This window comes from Pristiophorus japonicus, chromosome 9, assembly GCF_044704955.1.
Source record: "Pristiophorus japonicus isolate sPriJap1 chromosome 9, sPriJap1.hap1, whole genome shotgun sequence".
NCBI classification, from domain to species: Eukaryota; Metazoa; Chordata; class Chondrichthyes; family Pristiophoridae; genus Pristiophorus; species Pristiophorus japonicus.
The window spans coordinates 126,212,061-126,238,949 of NC_091985.1; the positions used below are offsets into that span (position 1 = coordinate 126,212,061).

The following is a 26,889-nucleotide window of genomic DNA, read 5'->3' on the forward strand; positions in this document are numbered from 1 at the left end:
CCTATCTCTGATTAAGAAATGTGTCCTGACTGGGGATTGGGCGCCCGCACACGGAGCATGCCCTGAGGTCGGACCGTTTCACAGGCGGATGGATGAGCGCTCCATCCAAGCTGACTGCCTACTATGAGACAGCTGGGTAGTCATGCTCCAGAGGGACAGGGAGGCATTCATCAGGGAACTCCACAGCGAGCATCCTGGCATCGTTCTGATGAAGGCCATTGCCCGGTCACATGTTTGGTGGCCGGGAATTGATTCAGACCTGGAACATTGTGTTCGCAGGTGCACGACGTGTGCCCAGCTGGGTAATGCCCCCAGGGAGGGTCCGCTCAGCCCGTGGCCCTGGCCCACCAGACAATGGTCACGTATTCATGTAGACTACGCGAGCCCGTTGATGGGAAAAATGTTTCTCATTGTGGTAGATGCGTACTCGAAATGGATAGAGTGCATTATTTTGAATTCGTGCACGACATCCACCACTATGGAAAGTCTACGTGCTGTCTTTGCAACCCACAGCTTGCCGGACATCCTTGTTAGCGATAATGGCCCATGTTTCATGAGCTACGAATTCCGGGAGTTCATGTCGGGCAATGGCATCAACCATGTCAGGACAGCACCGTTCAAGCCGGCCTCCAATGGCCAGGCGGAACGTGCGGTCCAAATCATTAAACAAGGCATGCTCAGGATTCAAGGACCCTCCCTTCAGTGCCACCTATTGCGCCTCATGCTGGCCTATAGGCCCCGACCGCACTCGCTCACGGGGGTCCCGCCCGCTGAGCTACTTATGAAACGAATACTCAAAACTCGGTTGTCCCTCATTCACCCAGTCCTGACCGACATAGTTGAGGGCAAGCGCCAGTCCCAATATGAGTACCATGACCGAAACTCAAGGGGGAGATGTATAGAACTAAATTACCCCGTATTTGTCCTCAATCATGCCGTGGGTCCCAAATGGCTTGAGGGTACTGTAATAGACAAAGAGGGGAACAGGGTCATCGTGGTTAAACTTAACAATGGGCAGATATGCCGTAAGCATCTGGACCAAGTAAAAAAAAAAAGGCTCAGCATAGACACTGAGGAACCCGAGGAAGATCATGAGATGGTGCTCACACCACCACCAATGAACAAGCAACAAGAACATTCAGCAGCATGCACAGTCCCGGCGGTCAGCCTGGAATCGCCAAGGCTCAACAACCAGAGCCCCAACTGCGGCGCTCCACCAGGGAGCGTAGACCACCTGAAAGACTTAACCTATGATCCCAATAAGACTTTGGGGGGAGGTGATGTCAAGTGTGTAACCTCTATGTAACACCACTGCAATACTGTCTATACTTAAGCAATGCACACCTTGACCACAGGGGGTGAGCTTGTGGGAGACACTCCTTACCTGGTCATCCAGGTATATAAAGGGAGGTCCCATACAGCGTCATCACTTCTTGGTCCTGTGAATAAAGGTTCAGGTCACAGAGTGACCTTGTCCAGAGAATGTGCCTCGTGTGGGTTTTGTGCCATTGAGTAAGGACTTTACAGACCGGAAGTCGGTCATAATGGGGGCGGAAGTGTGGCATTGAGCACGCTGGAGAGGCAGGATGGAGTCTCCGCCGCTGTCGGTCATCAGCATAGCGCTGATGATGTCACGACGCTTGTGCGTCACCATGTCTCTAAAGGGAAGAGCCGCTGCAAGCTCTGTGATTATTTTAGCCTGGGCCACCAAGGAGGGTTTCGGCTGTTTCAGCGGCCTGGCACTCGAGGGGGTACCAGGCTGCCTCTTGGTGGCCCGGCCAAACCCGGGGGTATAATGGTCAGGCCGACCTGGCAGTCGGCAGACAAAAAAAATAAAACGGCAGCCGCAGCAGTGCGCCCTCCCCTTGGATAATCACCGCACAGCCATGTCGCACACACGTCGAACACAGTGCACAGACAGAAAAAGCTATCTGGCACCACTCGGCGGCCCGAAGATTTTTTGCTTTGAATTTCAATGACTGTGCGGGAGATCGGCGGTACGGGAGATCGGCGCTGCAAGCTTTGATGACGCGCTTAGGAGGGATCGGCAGCAGTGGGGCGGAAGTGAGGACCGCCGGGAAAAGCACCTAGGAGAATTTCGCCAGCGGCGGTCATTCGTCCGCAAATCGACGGCCACTCGACTCCGACGCTTTCCGACAGTAAGGTGCCTTTTCGGGAGGCTGAATTTTGGCCCGAAGTTTTCTGTTTGGCTTTAAATATTCCAAAGTCTGAATCTTAAGGCATTTTGAACAAGAAATACTTGAACATTACAATTCTTGCCAGGTTTTATTGGCAGTAGTCTGCGTCCACTTGCATGTGCTGGGGAGAAAAAAATTCTGATCCCATAAGGTTCATTCAGACCCTATAAATCTGAAGCAAATGCCATCTTGAAACGGAAAGCAGTTCTGTTTCTGCTGATACATATGCATCAAAGTTTCTAACATCCTACTCAGAATCAACAAAATCATGTGCTGTTTTCTCACCAGAGACTTCAACAGCTGGATGTGTCTTTTTTCTTCAAAGTTAATTTCCCACATCTTTCATCATTTAGCTGAAACGTGAGATTCGGTGGTGGCCTTGTAACCGCAATCCCCACAGCACCAAATTGTCAGTGATGTGGAACCACTGTCTTTGCATTTTATATTTAAATTAATCCTTTTAAAATGTTAACATTCCTTGGATGACAGAGTGATCAGTATGGGTGCAGTGTGGGATTCACATGGAGAGCACTAATTAACTTACTGAATTGTATTCATTAATTAATGCAAATGAATTGGCATCGTTTTACAATCTTAATAGTATGCCCTCTGTTGATCTTTTTAAAAAAAAAACAATTTTGCAAGATGAGCATAATTTGTGCCATGAATGGTTCAGTGACCCTAGCTAGCACACTGAAATCACTGGGCCCATTTTGCAGGGTCAGCTCATTTGAATTATTAGCACAAGCTCCCAGCACAGATCTAGCCTTGAATTGGCAGCTACTTTAGTGGGGGATGCGCAAGTTTTGATCCGCTTCCCTTTGATAGCTCAGTTGGTAGAGCGGAAGACTGTCGTGAAATATGAAGCAAAGTCATCCTTAGGTCGCTGGTTCAATTCCGGCTCAAAGGAGCTAGCGTTCCTAGGGGAACAAAGAAATGGCAGACCAATTAAACCAATACTTCAGTTCTGTCTTCACGAAGGAAGATACAAATAACTTTCCGAAGGTACTAAGGGACAGTGGGTCTAGTGAGAAGGAGGAACTGAAGGATATCCTTTTTGGATGGGAAATAGTGTTAGGGAAATTGATGGGATTGAAGGCCAATAAATCCCTGGGGCCTGATAGTCTGCGTCCCAGAGTACTCAAGGAAGTGGCCCTAGAAATAGTGGATGCATTGGTGATCATTTTCCATGAAACATGAATTAAATAAAAATGGATTCACTCATTTACACAGAATGACATCAAATAGGTTAAAGGAAGTTGTTAATGTTGGTGATAAATTAATTAAATAAATTGGAGGGGACAGTTGACAAAATTAACTTCATAAAAATACCAAATTAATAAATGAAAAGAGTCTTATCCATCAACAACATTAAACAAAAGTTCGGCCTCAACAAAATTAATTAAAGACCATGGTTTTACTGGGGAAATTGATTAAATAAAGATTGGGGCTATTCTGGGGGAAGTTAATTAAATGAGCATCAAGAGGCTGATCAATGACAAAAAGATGCAGCAATGGCACATAGCTTTTCCCTCTGGTTGTCGGGGGTTTCTCCTTCTGGTTATGGGGTACAGCAGCGAGCAACAGGGCAGCAGTATTGCAACACCACCCAGGTTTGAGAGCCGGAAGGCAGGCAGCTGGGCCAGCAAGCAATTGAGCGAGGGCGGCTAAACGGTCAGTGGCAGCAGCCAGAATATCCCAGTGGCCAAGGTGGCTATATCAACCCTGGGGGAAAAAAAGTACAGCAACAGCAGCTGCATAACCGTCACTGTAACTGGAAGGTGCTGGCAAATGGAATGCGACCCAAAAGTGGAACCCAAGTTATTGGCGAAAACAGGAGTGAGAGGAACAAGAAAGCATCCATTTCTGTGGGCTCGAAGGTTTTAAAATTTTTATCCTTGTGTTCAAATCGCTCCATGGCCTCGCCCCTTCCTATCTCTAACCTCCTCCAGCCCTAAACCCGACGAGATCTCTGCGCTCCTCCAATTCTGGCGTATTGCATGTCCCCAATTTCCATTGCTCCACCATTGGTGGCTAAGCTCTGGAATTCCCTCTCTAATCCTTTCTGCCTTGCTACCTCTCTCTCCTCATTTAAGACGCTCCTTAAATCGTACTTCTTTGACCAAGCTTTTGGTCATCTGTCCTAATATCTCTCAGCTCGGTGTCAAATTTTGTCTGATAATGCTCCTGTGAAGAGCCTTGGAATCTTTTTTACGACAGGTACATTAAAGGCGCTTTATAAATGCAAGTTGTTGGTGAATGCAATGTGCTTGGCTTTACTTATCTTTACTGTTTACTAGGAAATACACTGCTACAGCACAGCGCTGTGCTGAATGTGAAGTAATGCAGTTAGATTTGATGTAAAACTCTTGAGTTCAGTTAATTGATGGTTATGTAACATGTGCTAGCTTACACAGCACAACCTACAGGGACAATACTGTTTCAGTGTCGGAGTGATTACGTGCACGAACATTTTTGTGTCCTGCACATGAGCGCTGTGGACTGCGTCTCTTTTTGATCATGCGCGCTTGATCCGGTCGTACATGCGCAGTACGATATGAGTGAGCCAGAAGTGGTTGCAAACAACGTTGCTGACTCTGGAGCTGCCACTCTAGCCTGAGCCTGCTCTTGGGGTTTTGGGTTATCTTTCACAAATCAAAGACTATACCAAAGGCACCTCCAGGACTTTTGCCTGGAACATCAGTGTGATTATCTACACAAACATTTTTGCGGTCTTCTGGGAGAGTGAGGTGGGAGAGAGAGCAAGACTGGGGCGGGGGGGTGGGGGAAGGAAGAGAGAGACTTGGGCAGAGAGTTGGGGGGTGGGGGGAAAGAGAGTGGCGCAGAGGGAGAGAGCGAGAGAGACTGGGAGGCAGGGAGAAGAGGTCAGGAACTCGGTTCGGGGCGGGGGGGGAGTAGTAAAGAGCACAGTGGGGATGGGGAAAGAAAGTGATCCAGGTCTAAAGAGGGTAGAGAATAGTAACAATCCTAACACCTTGAGAAACAATGAGATTGCTTGTACTACCACGTTCCCCACAGAACAGCTTGCATTTCCTTTACCCAATTCCTACTAAAGTGCTAACCATTCAACTTCTCTTCCCTTTTGCTATCTACATTCCTGCTCCTCCGGTATTGGCCTCTCGCTTCTAAAACTGCTGTCTCAAAAGACCCACTTTACAGCTATATAGCTATTGCTGTACAGATTCCTAAGTCACCATAACCCACATGGTGATGCTTTTGATATGGTTAATGCAATCAGTCAGAAGACAATAAAAAGCTTAATTGCAATTACTTGAAAGAATAGTTCAGTTGGCTGTTTTTATTCAAGACCAAGTTTGAAGCAAGCATTTGACTGTCCCCAAAATGTATAATGTTGGCTACAAGAGAACATTTATTGACCAGTTTAAAAGCAGATAATTACATTCTGTAAATTAATTATTTATCTCTACTGTAAGGCTGTTGAGCTCAAACCACTGTAGGGAAATCCTCTCTTTGCTGCAGTTCCAGTACTGTTAATATGACGTTGATTGGCAGATATGGGGACTGTCCCCTTCGCCCATGTTTGCTGCACATCTTTTGAACTACAATTGAAATAAAGTGCATTTAGTTGTGATTTAGTCTGCTCAATCTTCCACCTTCCATTTGAAATTTTCCTCTTTTTTGGCAACATTTATGTGTTCAACCACCAAAATTGTTGCTTTTATATATTTTTTAAAACCAAGAAAGCTGATTACATAACTAATGCCAGATTACAAACATGCTGTCCAGGATCCCTTTGTTCTGCGTTAGAAAATTATTGGCCTGAAAATTGCAGTTGGAGACTTCCTGCGGGTCGACGCCTTCAACCAAAATTTTTTTAATGAAAATACCTGGTGGTCCCGGAGGAACGTAAAATTGCGCTCCGAGGCCTAGTTGCGCATGCCAGCATACAGGCCCATGTCTTCCAGGAGCATGTGCGTATCCTGGGATCATAAGAACATAACATAAGAACATAAGAATTAGGAACAGGAGTCGGCCATCTAGCCCCTCGAGCCTGCTCCGCCATTCAACAAGATCATGGCTGATCTGGCCGTGGACTCAGCTCCAATTACCCGCCCGCTCCACGTAACCCTTAATTCCCTTATTGGTTAAAAATCTTATCTATTTGTGACTTGAATACATTCAATGAGCTAGCCTCAACTGCTTCCTTGGGCAGAGAATTCCACAGATTCACAACCCTCTGGGAGAAGAAATTCCTTCTCAACTCGGTTTTAAATTGGCTCCCCTGTATTTTGAGGCTGTGCCCCCTAGTTCTAGTCTCCCTGACCAGTGGAAACAACCCCTCTGCCTCTATCTTGTCTATCCCTTTCATTATTTTAAATGTTTCTATAAGATCACCCCTCATCCTTCTGAACTCCGACGAGTAAAGACCCAGTCTACTCAATCTATTATCATAAGGTAACCCCCTCATCTCCGGAATCAGCCTAGTGAATCGTCTCTGTACCCCCTCCAAAGCTAGTATATCCTTCCTTAAGGAAGGTGACCAAAACTGCACGCAGTACTCCAGATGCGGCCTCACCAATACCCTATACAGTTGCAGCAGGACCTCCCTGCTTTTGTACTCCATCCCTCTCGCAATGAAGGCCAACATTCCATTTGCCTTCCTGATTACCTGCTGCACCTGCAAACTAACTTTTTGGGATTCATGCACAAGGACCCCCAGGTCCCTCTGCACTGCAGCATGTTGTAATTTCTCCCCATTCAAATAATATTCCCTTTTACTGTTTTTTTTTTTCCCCCAAAGTGGATGACCTCACACTTTCCGACATTGTATTCCATCTGCCAAACTTTAGTCCATTCGCTTAACCTATCTAAATCTCTTTGCAGCCTCGCTGTGTCCTCTACACAACCCGCTTTCCCACTAATCTTTGTGTCATCTGCAAATTTTGTTACACTACACTCTGTCCCCTCTTCCAGGTCATCTATGTATATTGTAAACAGTTGTGGTCCCAGCACCGATCCCTGTAGCACACCACTAACCACCGATTTCCAACCCGAAAAGGACCCATTTATCCTGACTCTCTGCTTTCTGTTAGCCAGCCAATTCTCTATCCATGCTAATACATTTCCTCTGATTCCGCGTACCTTTATCTTCTGCAGTAACCTTTTGTGTGGCACCTTATCGAATACCTTTTGGAAATAACTACATCCATCGGTACTCCTCTATCCACCATGCTCGTTATATCCTCACAGAATTCCAGTAAATTAGTTAAACATGATTTCCCCTTCATGAATCCATGCTGCGTCTGCTTGATTGCACTATTCCTATCTCGATGTCCCGCTATTTCTTCCTTAATAGTTTCAAGCATTTTCCCCACTACAGATGTTAAACTAACCGGCCTATAGTTACCTGCCTTTTGTCTACCCCCTTTTTTAAACAGAGGCATTACATTAGCTGCTTTCCAATCCGCTGGTACCTCCCCAGAGTCCAGAGAATTTTGGTAGATTATAACGAGTGCATCTGCTATAACTTCCGTCATCTCTTTTAATACCCTGGGATACATTTCATCAGGACCAGGGGACTTGTCTACCTTGAGTCCCATTAGCCTGTCCAGCACTACCCCCCTAGTGATAGTGATTGTCTCAAGGTCCTCCCTTCCCACATTCCTGTGACCAGCAATTTTTGGCATGGTTTTTGTGTCTTCCACTGTGAAGACCGAAACAAAATAATTGTTTAAGGTCTCAGCCATTTCCACATTTCCCATTATTAAATCCCCCTTCTCACCTTCTAAGGGACCAACATTTACTTTAGTCACACTTTTCCGTTTTATATATCTGTAAAAGCTTTTACAATCTGTTTTTATGTTTTGCGCAAGTTTACCTTCGTAATCTATCTTTCCTTTCTTTATTGCTTTCTTAGTCATTCTTTGCTGTTGTTTAAAATTTTCCCAATCTTCTTGTTTCCCACTAGCTTTGGCCACCTTATACACATTGGTTTTTAATTTGATACTGTCCTTTATTTCCTTGGTTATCCACGACTGGTTATCCCTTCTCTTATCGCCCTTCTTTTTCACTGGAATATATTTTTGTTGAACACTATGAAAGAGCTCCTTAAAAGTCCTCCACTGTTCCTCAATTGTGCCACCGTTTAGTCTGTTTCCAGTCCACTTTAGCCAACTCTGCCCTCATCCTACTGTAGTCCTCTTTGTTTAAGCACAGTACGCTCGTTTGAGACACTACTTCCTCACCCTCAATCTGTATTACAAATTTAACCATACTGTGATCACTCATTCCGAGAGGATCTTTTACTAGGAGATCGTTTATTATTCCTGACTCATTACACAGGACCAGATTTAAGATAGCTTGTTCCCTTGTAGGTTCACGTGGGCCTGGACCACCAATCACAATGTAGTATTCACATTCATAGTAATGGGAGCTCCGAGCTTCCATTACTATCATTGAGAATACCCCTAAAATCAAATAAAACACCCAACATAAATTTAAAAGAAACACTTCACTTTTTTAAATGAATAGAAATTACATTAAATTAAATGACGAGAAAAATGTATTTTTTTGAATTAAAAAAAAATGTTTTAATGTTAAAAATAAACGCCTACATAGACAGGGTTTTTAATAGAAAAATTAACGTAAACATTTTTATATGTTTTAAAACTCTTACGCTGGTAAAGTTGGCTATACGCCTGCTTTTACCAGGCATAAGAGTTTGAGAGATAGTTGCTGGGCAAGAGTTGGGCAAATAGCCCAAATCTCCGCCCGGGGATGCGTGCGATCTGATTTTGACAGATCTCAGAAGCCGGTTCTTGACGCATGCGCATCGTGCGCCGAGAACCAGCATTTGTGAGGTCTCTTCGGGTGCGTGCACACATCGTACACACCCGGAGAGGCCGCAGTTTTCAGGCCAATATCTCTGCCTTGAAATTTTTATATATTTTCATATTTACCTTGAAATTTTAATATAATTTCATGTTAGTGAATTCTAAGTACTAAATCATACAATTGAGTTTAACTTGCATGTTTTATTTCCAAAACATCTGTTGTCCCTGAACCACAAGACCCAGAATTTATTAGGCTATGTACATTTATGAATAATTGAGAGTAGTAATTGTTTCTGAAATAAAGATCTGTTCTGTGTGAAATGCAGAAATGCTTCAGTGACTGTTAGAGGAGCTTATTGAACTGTTAATTTGACAAAATGCAATCGCTTGGTGGAAAACGACAAGTTGCCTTTCATAGATTAACTATAGGAAGCCAAAGAGTGTAGCACGAGTCTGCTACATCAAAGGTCAAAGTGGACAACGTCCAATCTTCCTAAGCAACAGGAATGTAATTGTGCTGAAGGCTCGTGTTCAGTGAGCCACTACAGCAATTATCTTTATAGTATGTCAGCCACCCAACAAACACTCTCTTGTACGTGACATGATTTTGCATTCAAAAGCTCATTTAATTCCATCAGCTGTGATTTTTCTATTGCCTTTCTATTCTGCAGTAGTAACAATTTTTTCACCCTCACTCGCAATACATCGACTAAAGAGTTTTCACAGCTATTTGTGGCACACAATGGTTGCCAGATTTGCCTACATACGTCATTTCAATTTTAATAAAAGGTTTTATTGTGATTGGTAAATTATTCATTGTTTTATTATTTTGTTTTGTTTTAAATCAGGACTACTTTTTTTGTCACCATTGTTTCATCCTGACTCCTTGCTGAAGTACATTTCCATGGTCAGTAAACACCCGCTGAAATTTTGCCACGTGGTGATTATTCTTATGAGCCGTAATAACAAGCTATTCAACCATGGGCTGTCACAGCTGATCCTGATCCTTTCGTCCCATTTATTCTTTCTTGCTCGCTCACACTGGATACCAATTCGGAGTGAAAACTTTGGCTGATTTTGCCCAATTATTACCCAGGGACATTGAGGCCAATAGTAGCTTCCCTTCTGCCCCAGCGAAAATCAGCAATCCAGGATTGAACTTGGCATTTTCCTGATTTAGATAAACTTGCTTAGCTGGTGGAGGAATCTTAGGCAGCCATATGAAAAGCATAGACAATGCTTAATAATGTTCATAGCTTGTACTCCCAGGAAAGTTTTTCACATTTTTTATAGATGTTAGGTTCCCTTTGATCCAACAGGGATCAAAGTTAGGAATTAGAAGCAGATGCAGATCCCAAAGCAGTATATTTTGACACAGCTGCCTTAAGTTTGCGAACTTATCTCCAAGGTGCTGTAGATAATCACTATAAACCTTGGGGCTGATAATGCAACGGCGGGCACCTGTTGCACATTAGGACGCCGGGTCCTCATATTATTGGGCGTGGGAACTTTAGGCCCACTCTGCACAGGATGTGCCTAGTATGCCCTAATGCACATTTGGAGTCAGTGCATAAACTATGTGGAAAACTCCATCTCTTGAGGCAAGCAATGAAACCCAGCAATCAGCCAGCCACTTCACTGCACTTAGCAGCACATAGTTAGGAAAAAGAAGGTACAGCCCATTCATTTCCACTAACGTGAAGCAACAGAGTAGTACTGATACAAAAGCAAAATCCTACGGATGCTGGAATCTGAAATAAAAGCAGAAAATGCTGAAAATCTCAGCAGGTCAGGCAGCATTTGGTGAGAAACAGAGTAGAATATTTCAGGTCGATGACCATTCGTTAGACCTGAAAAAAGTTTGAAATGTAACAGATTCTTAAGGAAGTGCTGGGACCCTGAAAGGAGGAGGGAGGAAAGAACAAAAGAGAAAGTTTGTGATAGGGTGGAAGGCACAAAAGATTTGAGAGACAAAAGGGATGATGGGCCAAATTGAGATGGTAATGACACATTAGGAAATAAAAGATGAGTCGAGATAGGGTGTGAATGGCAGAATAAATACCAGCTGCCATGGGAAACCGAGAAAGAAGAAAAAAAGCGGGACGGGGAGGAGATTTTGTTTTATTTTTTTTTTAAAAGACAGAATATAATATGGGCAGGGGTTATGGTCTGAAATCGTTGAACTCGATGTTGAGTCTGGAAGGCTGTAAAATCCTAAATGAAAGATGAGGGGCTAGACTTTCCACTTTCAGGCTAAGGCCGAAAAAAATGGGCCTTGTTCCAGCGATGCGGGACCTATCGCCCATGCTGATAGTCGGCAAAAGGCCCTTTTTTTTGCGATTTTCCACTCTGCCTTAGCCCAGCGATGTCAAATGGGCTATGGATCTCATGCTCGCCCGAAGAAAACGGAAGTGAATTTTTTTTTAAAAAAGCTTCCCTAGCAACGCATTACTGCGCATGTGCAGGTTGATTTTTTTTTCAGGTTGATGCTTCTTCCCACGTTTTGAGAGGTCAAGGGTTTTCACACATGCTCAGAAGCTCTGGGTGGGTCAGAGAGAGAGAGAGGAAAGGAAGCAGGTCAGAAAGTCTTATCCAAATTACTGATAAATTTAAAGAATGGAGGGAGGTGCAGGAAAGAGAAGGGCCAAACCCTTCAGCGAAGAGGCAAATGAGGCCCTCGTAAATGCTGTCAGCTCCAGGTGGTAGGATCTGACACGGGGTGGGCAGGGGAAACCTCCACCGCGTGCATATCACAGGAATTGGTCCGAAATAGCTACATCGGCCTCCAATGAAACGCGCACACTGGACCAGTGCCGCAAACAGTGGAAGAGCCTACTGGGAGCCTCGAGTAGTTGAAATTTATAATTTATGTATTATTTAATGATCTAAATAGTAACTAGAATCTGCAATGTTATTGGGTTACATTTAAACATAACTAAATTTTAAGCAACCCAGCATAAAGTTAAATGTTCACTCGTTCACTTGTTATCGCTGTAATGGTCACTTGTTATCATCACTGAAATGGTCACTTGTTATGACTGAAATGGTCAATTGTTATCATAACTGAAATGACCACTTGTTCTGTAAAATGTTCATTTCTTCTTCTTGTAACATTTTGGAGATTTTGAGGGAAGGGTAGGTTGGAGGGAGGGTGTTGTTCATTAGTTCTTTGATAATAATAAAAAAAAAATCTCTTTTACATAAGTTTTACAGTGTGCAATTCTTCATGCTGATTTGTTTGTTGTGTTTCCCCACAGAATATTATTAAATAACTTCACTATGTAAAAGCTATTTAATAAATAATTCCAATATATGCATAAATAAGGTGATAATACCTATATATATTCCCTGTCCCAAATTTCTGAGTACAATTTGCATCAATTTTACTCTCTAAATAACTCGGAACAATTCTCCACCCTTCCACAGAGGCTAAAAATGGCGTCCGTAGTGCCCAATTCCCTCTCTGAGGCCCTGAAAAAGCAACTATTTTTGAGCACTCTTTTGGGCCTTGCATCGGCCCAGCGAAGTGCATGCTAGGTGCTGAAACTTGGGATGAGCCTCGTGTGGGCGATCATCTCAGCGATCAAAGTAGAAACTTGGGGGGGCTATTTTTCCGGCGATATTTTGGGCCTAGTTTCCACTTTTTGCTCAGAATGGGCGATAGGGGCCCATTTTGGGTGATAGATGGGCGATGTGAAGTGGAAAGTCTAGCCCGAGATGCTGTTCCTCGAACTTGCGTTGAGCTTCATTGGAACAGTGTAGGCTAAGGATGGAGAGGTCAGAGTGGAGCGGAGAATTAAAGTGATAGGCGACCGGAAGCTTGGGGTCACCCTTGCGGACTGAACGGAGGTGTTTCGCAAAATGGTCACCCAATAATATATTATATTAGAGCAGTAGTGATGTAGTTGAAAGTCTGCATTATAAATTTGATTCACCAATGTGGTCAGTCTGCTCTCGATTTAAGATCAAATTCTCCATTAGCATCAGTCCAAGGATTCCTGAGAGAAGGCATACCGGAGCTTAGAATGTGCTAGAGGGCCTGGAGTTTTCTATTGCACCCTTTAGCTCGGTCGTGCAACATGCAGGTTGTGGACATCTCAAACTGAAAGACTGCAAGGCATAGTTTCAAATGGCTCCATTAAGTACTACCAAAGAACATTTGTAGGTATATTCTGTCAGGTCTAAACCCTTGGGCATATCAGATGAAGGAGGCCTCAAACCAACAGAATCTCCTGTGATTTCCACCGATATGTTTGCCTCCTGATTTGTGTTGAGTTTAACCAAATGGTTCCTCCTGGCAATTCACTAATAGATTTATCCAAACTTGACATATCTGCTGGTGCCCACTACTGTAGCTGTGGGTGACACTTGTGCTGGATCAAGGCTGTACAATTATGTTCCCTCTGAAGTATCTAATGTATTGTACCAAGAAATACTTCCATTACAAGTCATTGCCATGGTAAATCAAAAACTTTGTTATACAGATGTGAAGATCACAATTAAATGATCACAATGATGCTAGAAGCTCTTCAACAGCCACAGCCATTGAAGAGGATGTTGTATATCAACAGTGACAGTTGGGTCGCTCTTACTTGGGATAACCATTTTGATTACTCAATGCCTGTGAGATCTCCCCTGCCTGATTGTGCACTTAATCCTCACAGAGACTATGTTACACATCTGCTTTGTGCACTTCCTCAGCTAAACCAGGTTTCTTGTGTTGGGCCAGGACATCCTTCTCCTCAGAGATCACAATGTCTCGATGGTATTTCAACCTCAAGGGCAAAGCTACGGACAATTCATCTATGAAGATATAAAAAGATGGTCCTGATTAATTCAGGATAGTCTGTATGGGCTCAATTTTCCCCAAAGCATTTTTTTGGCGTACTTGAAAAGTTACACCCGATTTTTTTTTTTGGGGGGTCCTAAGTACGCCAAAAAAAAAAACATTCTTAGTTTCCCCATTGGATTTCTTCATTTTGGTGTGGCGTGACCTTTAGATTTTGGGGTGGAGCTTTGATCTGCACCAAAAAGATCGGGCTGCCATGGTAACCAGGGACACAATGTGAGCTGAGGCGCAAAGTGAAGCATACAGCCAGCTCCCAACACATTAAAAGAATTGAAAAACACATAGCAGAAACTTAACTCCAACCCCGCCCAAAGGGCTCTCTCTGTCTCTTTCTCTGTCTCTCTGAACCCGGGATCGGACCAGCAAGCCCTTCGGGCAGCGTTGGAGGTAAGTTGCTGTTATGTATTTTTCAATTCTTTTAGTGTGTCCAGGCATCTGCTGCGCCGATTTCCTTAACTCTCCAGAAGGTTTTTCTGGAGAGGCCACATACGCTGGCCTAAGCAGAACTGGAGTAACTCTCAGCTGGCCAAACGTCACTAAATGGCCAGAATTGGCGTAGGTGGCTGGTTACGCACCCTTTGGCTGAAAAAAAAAACTGACCTAAAAAAATCGTAACTGAGTTACACTGGTGCAAATTGATTGGGGAAACTGGTTTTTCAACTTAGGCCAAAAAGAGCAGCCTGCTCCAAAAAAAAGCGCAAATCACTGAGGAAAATTGAGCCCTACATGAGTACAACTTGGCTCAGCTACTGTGACTCTAACTCTGAAGCAGAGGTTGAGGGTTGATTGCCCACTCCATAAACTCTAACCCTTTAAGATGGTACTCCTAAGTATTACATTTTTTGGAGGTTCCATCCTTTGCATGAGATCCCCTCTATACCTTTTGGTGTTTCAGTTAAACATTAAAGATCCTGTAGCACTTTCAGAGAAGAGCACAGAATTCTCCTCCTGTCCTGGTCAACACTTCTCCCTCAAACAATGCTATTAAAAGCAGATGCTAGACACAGCAAAGGCTATGGGTCCTGACAATATCCCAGTCGTAGTGTAGACCTGTGCACCAGAGATTCTCTAGCCAAGCTGTCCCATTATAGCCATGCTATTTGCATCTACCTGACCGTGTGGAAGATTATCCAGGTATAGAAACATAGAAAATAGGTGCAGGAGTAGGCCATTCGGCCCTTCGAGCCTGCGCCACCATTCAATATGATCATGGCTGATCATTCACCTCAGTACCCCTTTCCTGCTTTCTCCATGCCCCTTGATCCCTTTAGCCGTAAGGGCCATATCTAACTCCCTCTTGAATATATCCAATGAACTGGCATCAACAACTCTCTGCAGTAGGGAATTCCACAGGTTAACAATTCTCTAAGTGAAGAAGTTTCCCCTCATCTCTGTCCTAAATGGCTTACCCCTCATCCTTAGACTGTGTTCCCTGGTTCTAAACTTCCCCAACATCAGGAACATTCTTCCAGCATCTAACCTGTCCAATCCCATCAGAATTTTATGTTTCTATGAGATCCCCTCTCATCCTTCTAAATTCCAGTGAATACAGGCCCAGTCGATCCAGTCTCTCCTCATATGTCAGTCCTGCCATCCCAGGAATCAGTCTGGTGAACCTTCGCTGCACTCCCTCAATAGCAAGAACGTCCTTCCTCAGATTAGGAGACCAAAACTGAACACACTATTCCAGGTGAGGCCTCACCAAGGCCCTGTACAACTGCAGTAAGACCTCCCTGTTCCTGTACTCAAATTCCCTAGCTATGAAGGCGAACGTATACCATTTTCCGCCTTCACTGCGTGCCAACCTTCAATGACTGATGTACCATGACACCCAGGTCTCGTTGCACCTCCCCTTTTCCTAATCTGCCACCATTCAGATAATATCCACAAAAAATAGGGTAAATGTAACTCAAGCCAATTACCACTATTAGTTTCCTCCCAATCATTAGTAAAATGATATAAGGAATTGTCAACAGTGCCATGGAATGATACCTACTCACCAATAACCTGTTCTACTCAATTTGAGTTCCACAAGAACCACTCTGCTCTGAACCTAATCACATTCTTGATACAGGCATGGGTACAAGAACTGGGTACCAGAGGAGAGGTAAGAGTAGTTGCCCCTTCAACATCAAGGAACATTCAATTGACACTGGCACTAGGGACTTCTAGTAAAACTGAGGTCATTGGAGGAGGTCAATTGGAAAATCCTGCAGTGGCCAGAGTCCTACTTGACACAAAGGAAGAGATGGTTGTCAGAGGCCAATCATCACAGCCCCAGGACATTGTTGCAGGAGTGCATCAAGGAAAAATTCTTAACCCAATATCTTCAGTTGCTTAATCAATGACTTTCATTGCATCATAAGGTCAGCAGTTACGCTGTTTGCTGGCAATTCCAGTGTTCAGTTACATTCACAACTCTTGATAATGAAGCGGCTCATGCCAGCCTCCAGAGGACATCAATAATATCTAAGCTTCGGCTGATAAGTCAATGGTCTGGATTTTGCTGATGGTATGGCGGCATAATCTTGAGTTCAGAGTACGCTGCCATACGTCCTTAGAAATCCACCGCAGGTTCGGGATCTCCATGCGTGAAATCCAAAACTTGCGGTCTGTCAACGTACGTGTTGACAGGCCATCCCCGAGTACTACGTAAAAGCAATTGCTGGCACAGAGTTGGACTATTTTCCCACCAACTGGCCAGCAATTGTGCACGGAAATGTTATGGTTGATGTTATAGCGCAGGGCATGTTTGCATCAGTGTAAGGGGATACCACAGGCATGATTTAAACATTTTCATATTGGAAATTATACATATACTCTGTATCAAATGAGTTTTTGCAAATATTGGTCCAGATTAGTTTTAATGATGTCGAAAATGATCAAAACATAACATTTTTAATGAGGTTGGTGGAATTAAATTACGAATTAAATTCTAATGCTGTAAATTGTATTTAGATCTGATTTCGGGATTCCATTAAGTCTCATTACCAGATTCCTTTCGGAAATGATTAAAATCAAATTCTGATTTGTGATTGGAGATCCAGGCCCACGTTATCCCAGGTGTGCTTCCGCACCGCCTGCGTCCCTGGGACCGTGGGCCATTATGCTGTCCTCTGCCTCGCATCCTCAGATCGCAAGTTTTCGCAGCCTCGTCGCCATCAGGTATTCCTTGCGTGGGTCGGAGGCGTACTCCGGAGGTACGCCTCCGACCGCAATTCTTGTCCCCTTATCTCGGAGGTTACTACTGACCATCATCATAGGCAGTCCCTTGAAATCGAGGAAGACTTGCTTCTGCTCTAAAAATGAGTTCTTAAGTGACTGAACAGTCCAATACAGGAATTACAGTCTCTGTCACAGGTGGGACAGACAATAATTGGAGGAAAGGGTGGGTGGGGAGTCTGGTTTGCCGCACGCTCTTTCCGCTGCATGCGCTTGTTTTCTGCATGTTCTCGGTGACAAGACTCGAGGTACTCAGCGCCCTCCCGGGTGCATTTCCTCCACTTAGGGTGGTCTTTGGCCAGGGACTCTCAGGTGTCGGTGGAGATGTTGCATTTTATAAAGGAGGCTTTGAGGGTGTCCTTGAAATGTTTCCTCTGCCTACCTTGGGCTCGCTTGCCATGTAGGAATTCCGAGTAGAGCGCTTGCTTTGGGAGACTTGCGTCAGGCACGCGAATAATGTGGCCTGCCTAACGGAGTGGGGCAAGTGTGGTCAGCGCTTCGATGCTGGGGATGTTTGCCTGATCGAGGATGCTAACGTTGGTGCGTCTGTCCTCCCAGGGGATTTGCAGGATCTTGCGGAGACATCGTTGGTGGTATTTCTCCAGCGATTTGAGATGTCTACTGTATATGGTCCACGTCTCTGAGCCATACAGGAGGGCGGGTATCACTACAGCCCTGTAGACCATGAGCTTGGTGGCAGATTTGAGGGCCTGATCGGCGAACACACTTTTCCTCAGGTGGCCGAAGGCTGCACTGACCCACTGGAGGCGGTGTTGAATCTCATCGTCGATGTCTGCCTTTACTGATAATAGGCTCCCGAGGTATGGAAAGTGGTCCACGTTGTCTAGGGCCGTGCCGTGGATCTTGATGACTGGGGGGCAGTGCTGTGTGGCGGGGTCAGGGTGGTGGAGGACCTGTCTTATGGATGTTTAGTGTAAGGCCCATGCTTTCGTAGGCCTCAGTGAAGATGTTGACTATGGGCTAGACTTTCCACTTCACATCGCCCATTTATGGCCCAAAACTGACCTCTATCGCCCATTTTGAGCAAAAAGTGGAAACTAGGCCCAAAATATCACCCGAAAAACAGATGCCTAAGTTTCCATTTTGATCGCCGAAATTATAGCCCACACAAGGCTAATCCCAAGTTTCAGCATCTAGCATGCACTTCGCTTGGCCGATGCAAGGTCCAAAAGAGTGCTGAGAAATAGTTGCTTTTTCTGGGCCTAAGAGAAGGAAACTGGGCACCACGTATGCCATTTTGACTTCAGAGGAAGGGTGGAGGATTAGTTTTGAGTTATTTAGAGAATTAGTTGTACTTAGAATATTGGGATAGGGAATATAAATAGGTATTATTACGTTATTTTTAGTAAATATAATAGAATTTATTATGTTTTATATATTGAATCTATTAAATAGCTTTTACATAGTGAACTTATTTACTGATATTGTTGGGGCCTATCAAACTGACTGGTATACAGCGTAGAGAGTGCAGAGTACAGTGATTAGATATTGTTGAAAGATTATTAAAACTAGACATCAGCACGCTACACACTGCTGCATTTGACAGGTGACTGAAGCTCTTTATGCTCGTGGAGGGACTTCATAAGCTTCACAGTGACCAGGAAGGCACAGACCAAGAGTACTTTTTGGTTTCCATAGAATCGCAGACTTCCCCCAAGGTGCAGGGAGCAATATACTGTACACACATTGCCCTCAAAGCATCCTTAAAAAACACGGAGGTCTTGTGTAACAGAAAGGGGTTCCACTCGCTAAATGTGGACATTCAGATGATGATTTACAGTTAGGGTTAATCAAAAGTTTCAATTGCGTGGGGTGTCCTTGTTGTCTTGCCTATACTGGCCTATCATCAGAATTTATGCTTATTTTATAAAGTTTAGTGTTACTAAAGTACTCGTATATTAAAATAATAAACAAATATGGAATAACATCTGTATAGTTGATAACTAATATAACTAAGAGAGAAGACACACACAATTTATTGAATTGAAGAAAAAAAATTTTATTAACAAATACGAAAACAAAATTTGGTAAACTATCCCTCCAACCACGCACCAACCCACCCTTCCCTCAAATACAAAATCTTTAACAATTAACAATTAACAACTAACAAAACAGGAACAAAAACAAGTGAACAAACTTTGTGAAAAATGCCCCCCTCCCTACCTGCGGCCATGTTTCCCTCCAGGTCCAGTCCCATCCCGTGTTCGTACCCCACCCGCCCATTTTGGTCTACGCAGACCGACACCAAGACGTTGTGCAGAGTGGGACGGCAAGACTTCCTGCCGTGGTGGAGGTGACGGAGCGGAAGCCTGAAGCTCCACTTCGGAGTCAGGAGGAACTGTGTCCTCCGTACTCGCTTGCATGCTCAGGGTCTCGCTGCGAGCAGACACGACACCTTGGGGTGCAGCGATGTGTCCAGCCAGCAATGCATGCCGAATGGCCTCCAAGGTCTCCCTTACAGTCTGTGCTTGCTCGGAAGACCAATTGGCGAAGTTCGTGCGGAACTCACTCCAGGATGCTGGAAACTGGCTCCAGTTCGCAGAGAATCCCACGAAACCCTGGATAAGGTCGTGACCAATCGCGACCGTCTCCCTGCACAGGGATATCGAGCTCTCTGTCTGGCCCTCCATGGTAGGTGATTGCTCACCACGCTGACCGGACCTCCGTGGGGTCAGCATTTGCAAAATGATACGCCTTGGCGTCGCCACCTGCACACCGCTTGATCCCGGTGCCTCTTCCATCTCAATCGAAATGGCCACAGGTTGTTTCTACCGTCCCCCCCCACCACCACAAAAAAAAATCTCTTCCTCCACTCCTCCTCCCGCTCCTCCTCCTCCTACTCTTCCTCCTGCGAGCTGTTGGAGGGATCTAGATTTGCCGATGTCTCGGCTACCGAGCATTGTTCAACAGACACTTGACCTTAGAAAGATGAATGAAATTTCTAAACAGCTCATAACAATACATATCAATATATATCAATATTTCAATATCAATATTTCAATAACCCAAAACATTGCAATACTTTTCAAAACGACATTTGCACAAGGGTTCATCAGGGTTAACATGACCTCATTCGTAGATCAAGACTACATCGAAATTATTGAATTATAATTGCATAACATTACATGCGTAACTACGATATTTTTCATATGTATTTAGTAATGTTTTGACACATTACACATTTCCCATTACTCACGAGACTCAAAGGTGGGCTCGGCCACGCCACGGGTCGTGACCGAATGGCTTTCAGGCCCCACCAAGGCCACCGCATGCTCCTTGTATGCATTAAGAGTGCACCATCGCGGAGCCGCCACCCATCCTCCTTTGCTCCGCACGGTTGATGCTTATCTTTTTTTGTAAATGATAATTTAACATTGCATGGCATAAGCTACCGTACTTGACAATAAACATTAAAGAATGACGGATTTAAATGTTCAGTTATTACATAACATTGTAGTGCATATGAATAATTTTTAATCTAATTATAAACAAGTAAATATGTATGATTTTAAATATGACTTTTAAATATATTTTAAATATTAAAATGCAACATGCTCTGTTAACTACATATGAATAATTTTTAATACTATAACATGCAACTTACTATTAGGGTGAATAAATGTAATTTTTAATTTAATGTAATTTTTAAATTAATGTTATTACTTTACATTATAAATAAATAACATGGAGGATTTTGTTTGCAATTTATAAACATCAAGTAAATAATACAAAATTTATAAACATGAAGTAAATAATACATATGTGTGATTTTAATTATGACTTTTAAATATGTTTTACATATGGATAATCCAATTTACTCTGACAGCTGCCAGCAGGCTGTTCCATCTCTTGCGGCACTGGTCAGCCGTCCGCACCTCATTTGATGCCGATGTTACGACAAATTTGTCTATAGGTACGGGGTGGAGGTTTCCCATGGCTACCCCGTGTCAAGTCCTCCCATCTTGTGGAGACCACGTTTACAAGGGCCTCGTTCGCCTCCTCACTAAAAGCTTTTGCCCTTTGCCTCTCCATCTCCCTTGCTTTTTGTGGTTCCATTGATGATTTTTAACAGATAGCTAATCGAAAATAGCTAGCAATGCAATCAAATTTAATGCAGATTTTTAATAGATTTCTCAAGTTATCGAATATTTCTTCCTCACTGCTTCTCTCCTCTCTTCTCTCCTCTCTCTCTCTCCCGCTCTCTCCGACCCTCCCTGTGCTTCTGAGCATGTGCGATGACCCATGAACTCTCCAAACGCGGCAAAAAAATCAACCCAAAAAAAAAATCCCACACATGCGCACACTAGCGTCGTGAGATCGCCGAAAAATCAGATCGCCCATTTGACATCGCCAGAGTAAGGCCAAGAGGACAATCGCAAAAAAAAAAAATGGGCCTTGTGCCGGCGATCAGCACGGGCGATACATCCCACATCGCTGGAATAAGGCCCATTTTTTGGGGCCTTAACCACCTAGTGGAAAGTCTAGCCTTGGAGTTCAGTCTCTGTGCGCAGACGCAAGCGTCGTCCATGTACTGTAGTACTACTGACAAAAAGCTTAACTGAATGATCGATATCAGCACAGGATTACAAGCCCAAGGAAGAGTCTGGGTAGTCTGTGACGAGTGACTCATTTCCTGACCCATAAAGGCCTCCCTCCCCCACATGGATGCAGGCAGACCAACACTCGAGAACCTCAACATAGTTCAGGACCGCCCAGTTTGTTTGTGCTGAAACAGATCAAAATGACCCACCACCGCCTTCAGGGTAACTAGGGAGGGACAATAAATGATAGCATTGCTCACATCCTGAGAACAAATTAAAAGTAAAAGTAAAATAAAATGTACAGTATTTATTGATTTAAAATGTTTGTCCTTGCCAGTGAATTACAGAAAACTCTTTCTATCAATGGTAGGGGCGCAAAGTTACACCATCAACCAAATAAACTGCTTAATCTTACCAGGTTGTAATATTTTAGATTGATTTGTGAGTTGAGGAACTTGTCAAATGTTTTCTATCATTCTTGGAGATACAAACATTGTAAGCTATTTGAGTGGAAGCTGTGGTACTGCTATCCAGTCAGAAATGGCTCGCGGCCTAATTTGATTGGGGTGTGATATGCTCAACAGATCAGCACGTGCTCAATATTTGAAATATTCATTGTGTCCATGTGCTTAACCTGATAACGGCTGTCCTTCCTGTGCCCAAGGTTACACTCTATACAGATACTAATATTTGCATTCAGTAAGCAAAGATAATGACCATTATTACTGTAAAATAATCTGATTCACAACTTGCATTACTTTCCTGGTTTAATGACCTTCAAATCTGACGAAGTGACTTAATCAACAATTTTAATAAACCTCTTTGCTGGTTGGCTGCCTGATATAAAATTAGAATGATGACTTCTTACACTGCACCTTAGTTTTAAAATATTTCTTATAAAGTTGGCAAATATAAAAGTTATTTTCAGCTGACCAGATAACAATGGTTTATTCAAGGAGAAGAAAAGTTTACGGTAAATACTTCATGTGCAAAGTACTCGAAATCCCCACTCCCAGCGCCCAAGTTTACACATGATTTGCGCCTGATTTTTAGGAGCAACTGGTGGAGAACGGACTATCTTAGAAATCGCAATTCTCCACTTTTTTTTCTGCAGTTCTAGTCAGGTAGAACAGTTCTACTTTGGAACAGAATTTTTTCTTCAAAAGGGGGCGTGTCCGGCCACTGACGCCTGATTTGAAAGTTTCCACAGTGAAAACGTACTCCAAAATAAAGTAGAATGGAGCAAGTGAAGATTTTTGTAGAACTGAAAAAACCTGTTCTACACATTAAAAAATCAGGCGCAGGTTACAAATTAGGCGTCCAGAACGAGGGGGGGTGGGGGGAAGGGAAGTCATTAAATTCTACAATAAATCATTATTTATACTTCTACAAATATTATACGAATAAATCCAACCTGAATAAACATTTATAAGCAAAGAAAAGATTAAATAAACCATCTTCCTACCTGTGTGAAAGCGCTTCAGCCAGGGAGAATTCTGCAGCCGTTCGTTGCCGCTGAGCGGGAGGGAGGGGGAGGAGAAAGCCGTTCGTGCCACTGAGCGGGAGAGGGGGGGAGAAAGCTGTTCGTGCCGCTGAGTGGGAGAGGGTGGGGGTGGCGGGGGGAGAAAGCGGTTTGTTGTTGTGGAGGGGAGGGAGGGGAAGGAGACAGCGGTTTGTTGCCGCGGAGGGGAGGGAGGGGAAGGAGACAGCGGTTTGTTGCCGCGGAGGGGAAGGAGACAGCGGGTTGTTGTTGTGGAGGGGAAGGAGACAGCCGTGTGTTGCCGCAGAGGGGAGGGAGGGGAAGGAGACAGTGAGAAGGGTAGCCTCAGTGCTGATGGCAATGTGCTTTTATTAAAAAATGTTCAAAAATTAAACAGCTACAAAGAACTACAAAAATGGCCGAGTGCCAATGTTTTTTTTCACACTGAGCATGCGCGAACGCTCCAACGCGCACGCGCAGCGTTGCCGGCAGGGAAAAAACTAATTTAAATAGTACCTGCCCCCTCCCACTTACAAAATCGGTGCGAGTGTAGGCTCCGCCCCCCTGGGCGCCGCGCCAAACAGACAAGGAGCTGCAAAGCGCTCGAGAATAGCGCGTTTTTTTTCTGGCGCCGTTTTAGGCGCGAAAAACTGGCGCCCAGCTCGGAGAGGCGCCCGTTTTTTATCCTGTGGAAACTTGGGCCCCCAGTCTTTCATTTAAAAAAAATACTTAAAATTGGTGATCTCACTTTGGGATGCATGTGGAACATCTCCATAACCTGAAATGGCTTCATAGGGGGAACAGAGACCCAAAATTGGAAGTGTCTATAAACTAACAATACAGACATGTCTTGACACGTGGGAGATACCTAGTATTTTTTTAATAAATGGGAAGAATGCTTTTATTCGGAACTTGCTAGTGTACATATTTTGTACTCTTACGGTAGCACTAGCCCTTTCTGTATGGAGTGGGTGGGGGGGAGAGAGAGAAAGATGGGTCTGTATTGAAATAAAAGACTAACACATTAGATAAAATTGAGAATAATTTTACTAGGGATGTTTGCTCTTAGCTTATTTAATACATTATATTTATATTTAGGATTCATAGAAGTTTACAGCACAGCAGGAGACCATTCTGCCCATCATGTCTATGCTAGCTTAAAAAGAGCTATCCAGTCTAATCCCACTTTCCAGCTCTTGGTCCGTAGCCTTGTAGATTACAGCACTTCAAGTCTAATGGGGAACCAGAATTCTGCATTATACATACTTGCTACCTTCTGGTTTAATCTTATATTTGAAAGAATAAACATAAAATGCTTGTAGAATCAAATTAATGCCCCAGATAAAACTCTTAACATAAATTATATTGACGCCCTTCCCTTTTTATCTCTGTGCTCTCAAAGTCAGGAAATGCAATTAAAATGTGCATACATTTCTTCTGTGGGAAATTCTGAGAGCTTTGTATGAATAGCTAAATAGCTAAGAATTATATTAATTTAACCTAGGTGCCTATTGGCCTATCATACAAAAATGTTTTTAATTAATCTTTAAGACAATGCCTCTATCTCATGAAAGTATTGTTTATAATATTCCCCTATCAGTTTAACTGACGTAAACTGAAATGTAGAAAAATTTAACATACTGTGATACCCCTGTATAGACAATACAAAGTTGTATCAACATCCAGGTTAGTTCTAATACTGATTGTTTCAACTTTTCTGGCAGTCGTTAGGAATTGTGCATCACACCAAGAGCGATTGTGGCAACACACCAACCAAATTATACAACAATTGGAAGGCGGATTCTGCAGCAACTCTGGCCAGGGTCTGGTTTTCTCAAAATCAAATAAACACTTTTCAAACACTTGTTAATGACAGTGCTAAATTGGTGGCTTTTTAGAAAAAATTATATATTTGAATTGTCAAAAGCAATTTATTGTGCTTTGCCTCAGCGCTACATGCTGCTTTGCTGTTTACAGTAATAGCTGCCACTTAACATCCAGCTGTCTCACTTAACTTTTCACTTGGCCAAGTGAGACAGCTAGCAGTACAGAGGCAGCTATTGAGTAGTGTCACTCCGTTATATTTCTTACCGCAGTACTTGGGAGATAATGCACAATGTAGGACTCTGTTGCGACTCCAAAAGCACTTGTGTATTTCCATGGCTGCGAAATTCTCTATTAACTACTGCAATACGGTAATCCCCCTCTTTAGCAACCACTTGCTTCGTGGTACTCATGGTTTCCCTTATCCACGTTGTTGTCATTTTCTCTCGGATTCAGTGCTGAGGGGCATCCTTAACCTTTCTTCTGTTTCTTCTTCCAACTCTGAAAGATGGTCACTCACCTCCCTTCTTCACTGATTTGCTTTGACTACAGGATGACCAACTCTTAAAGTACAATCTAGGAGTCCTTCAGCCTCCTTTAAGTGATGGGGTGCCCCCCCGCTGCTTTTCAAGCTAGAAACCTTGCGTTTGAGCGCAAGTAGTCAGCGATACTTACTGAACATGTGGTTATCCAAGAGCTCCTCTATGTTATAAGTGCCACACACCAGAAGTTTCAGTTGTCCTCCCAAAATAAACTAAAGTTTTAGTAAAATCAAACTCAGCAACTTAGTGATTTAACCCATCAAATATAATTTAAAGCCAACTGTATCTTTAAGGGTAAACTCAACAATCGCCTAGCCTTTCACTAATGGTGCTTCACTGCTCAAGAATAATCTCTAACAACAACAACTTGCATTAATATAGCACCTTAAACACAGTAACACGTCCTAAGGCACTTCACAGGAGTGTTATAAAACATTGAGCCACATAAGGAGATATTAAGGCAGATGACCAAAAGCTTGGCCAAAGAGGTAGGTTGACTAGTAAACTCAAGGAAATATTTTATAAAAGTATGTCGAGCTGTTTTTTTTAAAAAAAAACTACCACCTCTGTAGTGTATGGAGAAAGAGTCAGACTGAACACTGTGATCTCAAAGTAAAGTGTGACCTTAGTCTTTTATTGCAGGTCTCCAGAGTGCCTCTCCAACCTGTGAAGCCTTCTTAAATACCTATACTCCCAAGGGATTATGGGATCCCTTGGGACTCCAGGGGATGAGCCCTCTGGTGGCTGTACAGGGTACAAGTCCACATATATAACAACCTCCATCTTAAATTGCCCAAACCTGCTCCATTCTTACTTCCTGTTGCAGTTAAGCGGTCACATAGAAACATAGAAAATAGGTGCAGGAGTAGGCCATTCAGCCTTTCTGGCCTGCATCGCCATTCAATGAGTTCATGGCTGAACATGCACTTCAGTACCCCCTTCCTGCTTTCTCGCCATATCCCTTGATCCCCCGAGTAGTAAGGACTTCATCTAACTCCCTTTTGAATATATTTAGTGAATTGGCCTCAACTACTTTCTGTGGTAGAGAATTCCACAGGTTCACCACTCTCTGGGTGAAGAAGTTTCTCCTCATCTCGGTCCTAAATGGCTTACCCCTTATCCTTAGACTGTGACCCCTGGTTCTGGACTTCCCCAACATTGGGAACATTCTTCCTGCATCTAACCTGTCTAAACCCGTCAGAATTTTAAACGTTTCTATGAGGTCCCCTCTCATTCTTCTGAACTCCAGTGAATACAAGCCCAGTTGATCCAGTCTTTCTTGATAGGTCAGTCCCACCATCCCGGGAATCAGTCTGGTGAATCTTCGCTGCACTCCCTCAATAGCAAGAATGTCCTTCCTCAAGTTAGAAGACCAAAACTGTACACAATACTCCAGG

The 26,889-nt window shown here is 43.6% G+C and overlaps 1 protein-coding gene and 1 non-coding gene across 5 annotated transcripts in view; both read left to right on the top strand.

The window, feature by feature from the left end:
- The window catches only part of kif16ba (kinesin family member 16Ba), a 306,911-nt gene that overhangs the window by 260,977 nt on the left and 19,045 nt on the right, over window positions 1–26,889 (top strand). The gene's annotated exons all lie outside the window — the stretch shown is intronic.
- Window positions 3,017–3,108, top strand: trnad-guc (transfer RNA aspartic acid (anticodon GUC)). Its single transcript is given in 2 exon segments — window positions 3,017–3,053; window positions 3,073–3,108. It is a non-coding gene; the product is annotated as a tRNA-Asp (tRNA).